Source organism: Oryctolagus cuniculus, chromosome 5 (assembly GCF_051225735.1).
Source record: "Oryctolagus cuniculus isolate XC-2025 breed Fujian yellow rabbit chromosome 5, ASM5122573v1, whole genome shotgun sequence".
Classification (NCBI taxonomy): Eukaryota; Metazoa; Chordata; class Mammalia; order Lagomorpha; family Leporidae; genus Oryctolagus; species Oryctolagus cuniculus.
This window is the reverse complement of record NC_142871.1, coordinates 156,199,438-156,208,233: the sequence shown is the minus strand read 5'-3', so window position 1 is coordinate 156,208,233 and position 8,796 is coordinate 156,199,438.

Below are 8,796 nucleotides of genomic sequence, written 5' to 3'. Positions count from 1 at the left end.
TTGTCTTGGGGCTCTGTGGGCCTTGTGTTACCGCCTCTTCTGTGTCTCACTTGACCCACACACCCAAATGTAACCTGTCTCCTGGTCAGGGCTTTCCTAGAGCATGGCTGACTTGGTAGCAATCAAGTGGACATAGGTCAGACAAGTGCCACAAAGGGTTTCTGCCAGAAGGATGCCTGGTCACAAGTCAGACACTTAGGCCATTCAGCAGGGTGGATAAATTTCATGAAAGGAACATCTACAACCAAGTCCCGGAGCCCCATCAGGGCAGGACTAGAGCAGATCCCACTCTCCTAAGACAGAACTCAAGAACGAGCTAGGCAGCCGGCACCACGGCTCACTAGGCTAATCCTCCGCCTGCAACGCCGGCACCCCGGGTTCTAGTCCTGGTCAGGGCACCGGATTCTGTCCCAGTTGCTCCTCTTCCAGTCTAGCTCTCTGCTGTGGCCCGGGAGTGCAGTGGAGGATGGCCCAAGTCCCTGGGCCCTGCACCCCATGGGAGATCAGGAGAAGCACCTGTCTCCTGGCTTCGGATCAGCGCAGTGCGCCGGCCACAATGCGCCGGCCGCGGCGGCCATTGAAGGGTGAACCAACGGAAAAAAGGAAGACCTTTCTCTCTGTCTCTCTCTCACTGTCCACTCTGCCTGTCAAAAAAAAAAGGAACGAGTTAGGCAGAAAGACCAAAAAGGAAGGAAAAAACCCACCACAAAAGGAACAGTAGATCTTAGGCCCAATGGATTTGAAATGCCCATCCCCCACCTTCAGTCATTATCACTGTGGCCTGCACATCCACGCTATGGACCTGTCTCCCACTTGCTTACGAAATCAAAGTTAAATAATAAAGGTTTAGTTCAAGTGAGTTTTTTTTTTTTTTAAGATTTTATTTATTTGAAAGGCAGGTGACAAGAGAGAGGGAGAAAGAGCAATCTTCCATCTGCTAGTTCACTCCTCAAATAGCTGCAAGGGCCTGAGTGGTGCCAGGCCAAAGCCAAGAGCCTGGAACTCCATACTGGTCTCCCATGAGAGTAGCGGAGGCCTGAGTGTTTGGGTCATCGTCCATTGCTTTCTAGGCACATTAGCAGGGAGCTAGATTGGAAGCAGAGCTGCCAGGACTTGAACAAACACTCCCAAATGGGATGCTGATGTTGCTGGTAGCCACTCAACCCACTGTATCACGATGCCCATCTCTGGTTCTGGATTTTCCTTCTTTGGATTTTTTGTTTATTTTGCCAGAATGTCAAAGGTGATAGTGCTTACTTCCATCAGAAGATATAAGAAAGGTCTTCAAAAAGCCTGTGAAAAGCGCACATTACGAAAAACTAAGCATGGATTTCAAGTTTTTTGTTTATTTTTTTTTTTTTGCAGCAAAATAAACTGGTCTTTTAGCTCCTTGTTTCGTGCACTTTTTGAAATACCCTCATCTGACGTCTGTTTGCCCTCTTTTAGAAATGTCACCCATCAGTGATTCTCACCTAGAGTGATTTTGCCCTCCCCAGACTCGCAGGGGACATTTTCGCTTGTCCCACGCTCCTGGCATGCAGAGGGTAGAGAGGCCAGGGGTGCTGCTACACATCCTGCAGCTCACAGAGCAGCCTCCACCACAAAGACTGGGCTGTCCCCAGATGTCCATTGTACAAAGCCAAGAAACTCTGGGCTGGATCCTTGTATTCATCTAGAGTTGTGAAACGTTATGCTCTAATTCCTACACTCATGGTTTATTTATTAGCGGAATACTTGTGTACAGAAAAACTTCCTCACCAACTCTCGGGTTTCCCTTAGGGTAAATGTAAAGTGCCTGGTTCCTTCATTTACCTGTTTTCAAAATAATGAAGTAGTTTCCTACATATCTCCGAAGGTCACCAAGGTTTTGTTTTGTTTTTGTTAAGAATCATTTTTGAACTTGGGGGTATAAAGGTACTGGATGAGGTTCAGCCATTGCAGTAAATATCGTTAGTGAGGCCTATCACTGGGACAGTATGAGCTCACTGGGGGCGGCTCCGGTGTCTTTTTGACACACCCCAGTATCTGTGAAAGTGTTTGCATGTTGAGATGGTAAGACTCTTTAGGCTTACAGATTTGCTTTCTCAGACTGGAATCAGCCACTTTGTCAAGGAGACTTGAAGTACACTCATCACTATTCAGCTTCTAGGGGGATTCATGCGTTTTAAGACATAAATAGCCCACATAATGCTACAGAGCTGGCTAAGGATGGGATTTTATGAGCTGTATTTTACACATAGAAAACCTGAGACTCAAGAGAGCGCTTTTACCCCAACTCAAACTTAAAAGAAGTGTAAAATTTTGAAAGCCGGCTTGATAACACCCACCCCCAACTCTGGATTCTCTTTCTTAATCAGTAGGCCTGGGAGTGCAACAGACTATCTCAAAAGCCCAATAATGAGGATGAAATGACAAAACAAAACTGATCTGGGAGACCAAGAAGACATAAGAATGCCAGAGTTGGTCGAGACCCTGGGGCCTCTGGTCCCTTCAGGCAAGAATTCTGCCAGGCTCCCTCCTCTTGCTGATGCAGCACTAGTGCATGTGAGCTGGCGTCGCCTGCAGGCACAGACCACAGGAGGGAGGGATGGCGCTTCTCAGATGCCAAGCCATGGGACCCATCAGGAGTGTCAACTTCACCAAAAATGTAGGGAAGTGAAAAGAATCTTCTCTGATATCAAAAATCAGGTACATCATTTTATAGCAAAAAGAAAATGAATGATGGAAGAACCTGCAAGAGTCACCATTGAAATTTGAAAGATGTGACATTGAAGAAGCTTCAGTTTTGCTGCAGGCCCCTTTGAACCTATCGTAGAGCCCTTAGAAGTAGAGTCTTGGTCCTGTGTTATCAGGGAGTTTGGGGGAAACCTGTGAGAGACAGTGTGGGACAATTCCAGGCCCAATGAAGGGAGTCTGCTCCAGTGAAGGGAGTCTCTCCCTTTGTTTTAAATTTGGGTGCATGAATTTATATTAAAGGATCAAAAGACACATAATTTGCTCAAAGTCCAGAGTTCTCTTGCATAAGGAATTATTATCCCTCATTTCTCTTTTCTTAAAGGTTTCAATATATTGGAGCTACTTAGCCCAAGCATGTCAGCTTGAGAACAGCCTTTTAGAATAAGGCAGGATGTTTTTTGGATTGTAGAAACGCACCTGCTATCTGCAACACTCACTCCCTCGCCTGACAAAATGGCCTGGGATTTCTTTTAAAGTCCTGCAGCTACCTCCAAGTGAGCTCAATGAAAACCTCCATGGCCCCAGAGATGAAATCAGATTAGCACGTCCCCCTCTGATGCTCGGCGCTGAGGGAATTGGACAGAATTGATAGGGCTGGAATTGGGCTCTTTTGCATTTCTCAGCGGCATCCCCTAATGAGCTGGCAATGCAGAACACCAGGCTGCTGTCTGGGGAGATGAAAACAATACAGTGGTCATTTCACATCCTATCATCCTCATGACAACCCCTGAGCTGCCTTCTCCTGCCTTCGATTCAAATGCAAGATGCTAACGTGAGCACTGACGGGAGAACCAGAGCTCCAGTGGGCAAAGGGACCACACAGGGCTCTGTGGCAAGAGGGAAGCACCCCCCTAAGGAAAATCGCATTTAAGAAAATCACAGAGGTCAAGGGTGACTAGCCTGGCAGTTCCTTGAAATGTGCCCTTGTGAGAACTGTCAGCTCCAATGCCTGAGTCACTTTCTCCAGCAGAACTGACGAAGGTTGTCACCAAGCACACCCAGCTCTGTTCCCTGATTCCATCACTCAGCAATGTAAGCTACAGACATGATGCTCCAAGGTCAAAGTTCAGCTGGCACCAAATATTAATTGACAACCACACTCACTCCCCAAGCCCTTCTCCAGCCCGCTGCCTCGGCTGCCCCACCCCTCCCCTATAGACCGAGATGACCTTCATCATTCAGCCATCGTCCTTGTGGGCAAGGGTAGGCATGGTAGAACCCGCCAGCACCCTACACGGTGGGCAGCCCCTGTTCCCATCAATCAGGGCCAGGCCCATTGTGAGTTTCCATATTTGATCAGATGCACCACTGAGCCTTCTCAGAACTGCACCAGCTGCCCATGGGGACAGTCCACTGTGCTTCGGGCTACACCCTGCCACCTGCCTCCTGAGGCCTGCTCTCCCACTGGACCTGAAGGAAGAACCAAGGCGAACAGCACCTGCCATCATCCTGGATTTCGGAGGATAAAACAAGGTTCCCAGCATTGGCAGACTTACCATCGGGTTTGTTTGTTTGTTTGTTTCCTGCCCTTTTCTTGTTGCCAGCCCTCTTTAAGCCTCCTAAATTAGCAATGATGAAGCTCTGAGAGCCGCATCCCCAGTTCTTTGTTTGCAATGACTTCCACTCTCTGAGGCCTTTCCCGCCCTCTGTCAGCCTTCACCAGTCTCTATCCACTCTTCTCAGATAGCCACAACTGATAACCACAAATGAGGGCATGGAGGGAGGGGATGCCAAAAGGAAGCCATTGAGGAATTGAGAAAAATTCTTACAGGTGGGACGTCTAGACCTGGAACAATGTGAAATTTTATGAGCTCTCTTCTCCAGGGAAAGGGCCCGTGAGGATGACACACTCTCAAGGACCCTAACAGCCAGCATGGAGCAGACAGGACGTGAGGGTGCCCTCGTGGTGGAATGTCCTCCAAGGCCAACACTTGAACTTGGATGTGGGTTTGTCTGGTGTAAGTAGGAAGAGAAATGTCCCCCTAAAGCCATGAGCTCAACTGAAGCAGACAATCTTCTGGGGATTGTGCACGCATCATTTCTCCTTAATGAGAAAGATGAAATTACCTTCTCCTCATCTTCCTCCTCCACCCCACTTCCCTTGTATCTCTGCATTATTGGGCTTGTCTTATTCCACACTGGAGAAACTACAGACAGGGAGCATCTCAATGATTACTGGGCAAGGAAGAGTCTCACTACACAACATCAGCCTCGGACAGGAGCCAGAGATGACAGGCACCAACCTTCCAAGTCGGAAAGGAGAGCTGCCAGCCAAAGTGGAAAACCAGGAAGTCTTAGAGACAGGAGAGTGCATTTAAAGATCACTGGCCACTCTGCCACAGGGTTTAGCTTCTGCAGTCCAACCCAAGCCAAGAGCAACGTATTGAGTATCTCCTCCCAGTGTGTCAGAACCTGAGCATGGTGAAGGATTTAAGACAGCAGAAGACAAGCTCCCTTTGGGGGAGTAGCTCATTGTTTGGCTAGAAGACAGTGTAAGCTACCCAATCTGTAGAATCACGACTATCACAGATATATCTTGGTGGCAGACACAATGCTTTGTGTTCACCAAGCCTGTTCCTCTCTCTGGCACTCAGCTAAACAACACTTCCTAGCAAGCCCTGCAGGGCCCAGGTGAATGAGCTCTGGCTAATGGGATAGAGACAGAATTGTGGAATGCCACCTCCAGACCTGGCCTCTGAAACCTTTCTACACTCTCCCATGCACTGTCTCTTCCTCATTGGCCAGTTAGATGGACAAACCCAGTAGAGGACTCATAGGCCCTACAGAGCAGAGACACTAGGTGGGATGGTTCTGGGTCCCCAACAGACTACAAAGAGCCGAGCTCCCAACCCAACACACATGCACAAGGCATTTATGAACTACATCGGACTATGACATCAACAAAAACTAATCTTACTGTGAGAACCCACTGAGATTTAGGAGCTGTCATAGTAGCTAATGTCCCTGTCTCTAACACATCATTCCATTAACACATAGAGTGAAAGAATACATACGGAGTGCCTAGTTCCATACCTGGCAGATGAGGTGCCCAGTAGTGCACCGAGACATAGTGTTCAGTAACCGAGGGCTATGAGAAGTGAAGCTAGTTGCTTTTCTCAGAGGTCCTAGAGATACAGTCTGGGCCAACAGGAGCCTTTGTCTCTAACAAGAGGAAAGAAGCTCCTGGAATGGAGAACCAATGGAAATACAGGACAAACCTACAGGAAATGCAGCAGCAGAAAAAGGAGCACGGGGAAATGTTTAAATAGCAACAGTTGGGGCCAGCGCTGTGGCGTAGCCGGTAAAGCTGCTGCCTGTAGTGCCTGCATCCCATATGGGCACCAGTTCGAGTCCCAGCTGCTCCACTTCTGATCCAGCTCTCTGCTATGGCCTGGGAAAGCAGTAGAAGATGGCCCAACTCCTTGGGCCCCTGCACCCACGTGGGAGACCTGGAAGAAGCTCCTGGCTCCTGGCTTTGGATTGGCACAACTCCAGCCATTATGGCCAACTGGGTAGTGAACCAGTGGATGAAGACCTCTCTCCCTGTCTCTCTGCCTCTCCTTCTCTCTGTGTGTAGCTCTTTCAAATAAATAAATCTTTAAAAAATAAAAAAAAATTTAAAAATAGCAACAGTCATGCGCTGTGGTCTGCATGTCTAACCACCAATGGAGGTGGGGCCTTTGGGGTGATTAGGTCCTTAGGGTCCCCCTGAATGGGACGCATGGGCTTCCAAGAAGAGATGAGAACTTGCCTGCAACCTCTGCTCTCCACCCAGGGAGGACACAACGAGGCCATCTGCAAACCAGCAAGTGGCTCTCACCAGACACCAAACCTACCAGTGCCTCAGTCTTGGACTCTCAGCCACCAAAACTGAGAAACCAATGTCTGCTGCCTAAGGCACTCGATCTATGAAAACTTGGTACGGCAGCTCATTCCACTAAGGCGTCACCATACACCTTTTTGTCTGACTTCCTCCCAGACCTTGTCAAATCGCCATCCACTCCATCAGCTCCCTCAAGTCCCCAGCTCCTCTACAGGTCCTGTGCTTGCTGTCTGCTGTGGCCTAAATGGCCCTTTGTCCCTGGCTGTTTCCTTCCCCTAGAAGAGGACTTCCTTCCCAGCCTTGTCTGGCCCTGGGGTCCAGCCACTGTGACTCATTGATAAAGTTCCCACTGTGTGCAAAGCACTGCACTGAGCACTAAGGCACAAGGAGGTGAGTGTGGTCGGCCTACGAGCAAAGCAACAAAGTGCATTGTAGAAAACGTAAAAGCAATGATGGAACTAAATGTCGGTCTGCTTTCGTCACCCCACGAAGACAGTCCTAGACAATGCCAGCCATGGAGACTCCTCCCCACCAGAATCATTCCTCCACCAACTCCCGATGCCCTTGGGATGCCACTGACAAAGTCACAGACTACATGGTCCCTGCCTCAAGTTGCCTGTAGCCATGCAGGGGAGAATGACCACTAAATAAATGAACAGTGTGCGGCTGTGCTGAAGGAATAGTGGTGGAGCTTAGCTCTGCAGGACCAGAAGGAAGATTCTGCTGGAAGGAATAGGGAGCAACAGCCCAGAGGGCAGCACCTGCTGCAGCCAGGAGACCACGATGGCTGGAGGGAAAGATGCACATGGGTGAGCAGACACAGCAGATCAGTCGGAGAGGAGCCGGTGGAAATCACCTGAGGCTGCTCACCCTGTTGGTAGTAAGGAACCAACAACACAGCATTTCTCTACTATTTAATTGACATCTAACTCAAATAGCATACTATTTACCCATGGAAAATGTACAATTCAATGGCTTGTAGAGCAGTCCTCCAAATCAATTCGGGAAACTTTTCTTTTCTTTCTTTCTTTCTTTCTTTCTTTCTTTCTTTCTTTCTTTCTTTCTTTCTTTCTTTCTTTTTAATTAATTTATTTGAAAGGCAGAGTCGCAGAGAGGGAGGGAGGGAGGGAGAGAGGGAGAGAAAGAGAGAGAGAGAGAGAGAGAGAGAGAGAGAGAGAATCTTCCATCCACTGGCCGCAATGGCAAGAGCTATGCTGATCTGAAGCCAGGAGCAAGGAGCTTCTTCCAGGTCTCCCATGCAGGTGCAGGGGCCCAAGCCCTCAGGGCCATCCTCTACTGCTTTCCCAGGCCATAGCAGAGAGCTGGATCAGGAGCAGAGCAGCCAGGAATTGAATTGCCACCCACATGGGATACCGGCACCGCAGGCTGTGGCCTCACCCACTATACCATATCACCCCAACACTAACCAATTTCAAGACTTACCATAAAGCTACAGTAATCAAGGCAGTGTGGTGAGAAAGCAGAGATGGATAATTCCATGGAATATAATAGAAATAGACCCACATAAATAACATCAGTTGATCTTTAACAGAGGAGCAAAGCCAACACAGTGGAGAAAAGATAAGCTTTCAATAAATTAGTGCTGGAGGGGCCAGCGCTGTGGTGCAGTAGGTCAAGCCTCTGCCTGTGGTGCCAGCTTCCCACATGGGTGCTGGCCCGAATTCTGGAAATTTGTTGTTCATTATCCCCTCTCCCCTCAAAATAATGTTGCAGTCCCCAATCCTATTCTTGGGGATACAAATAGGAGCAGTAAGGGTAACGAAATCAGATTTCTGTTTTTAAGCCATCATTCTCGGAGCCACCACAGCCCCATGGCACTTGTGGACACACACACATTAATTCATTCGTCCTTGGGATGTGTGAGGAACCACCTGCAGCCCCAGGACTCTCATTCCTCACCATCTGCAATGACTCAAGAGTTTGCACCTGCAAACCCAGCCCAGCCACACCCAGACCCCAGTTTCCAGTCTTGGGCTTGGCCTTGGCAAGAAGCACCTAAGGAGAACTGAGCCTGTCTTTGCCTCAGGCAAGTTCACACACTGGGGTTCTGCCTCCTGGTGACTAGTCTTGGATAATTGGTCCTCTTGGACTTTCTACCTCTTCACTCAGTCTTTGCCTCTGAGAGCTAACTGTGCCCCCCACCACCTTTCCTCTTTCCTTACCCATCTTCAAACCATATTGTTATTCCTTCCCCAAAGCATCCACACCAAGGTAGT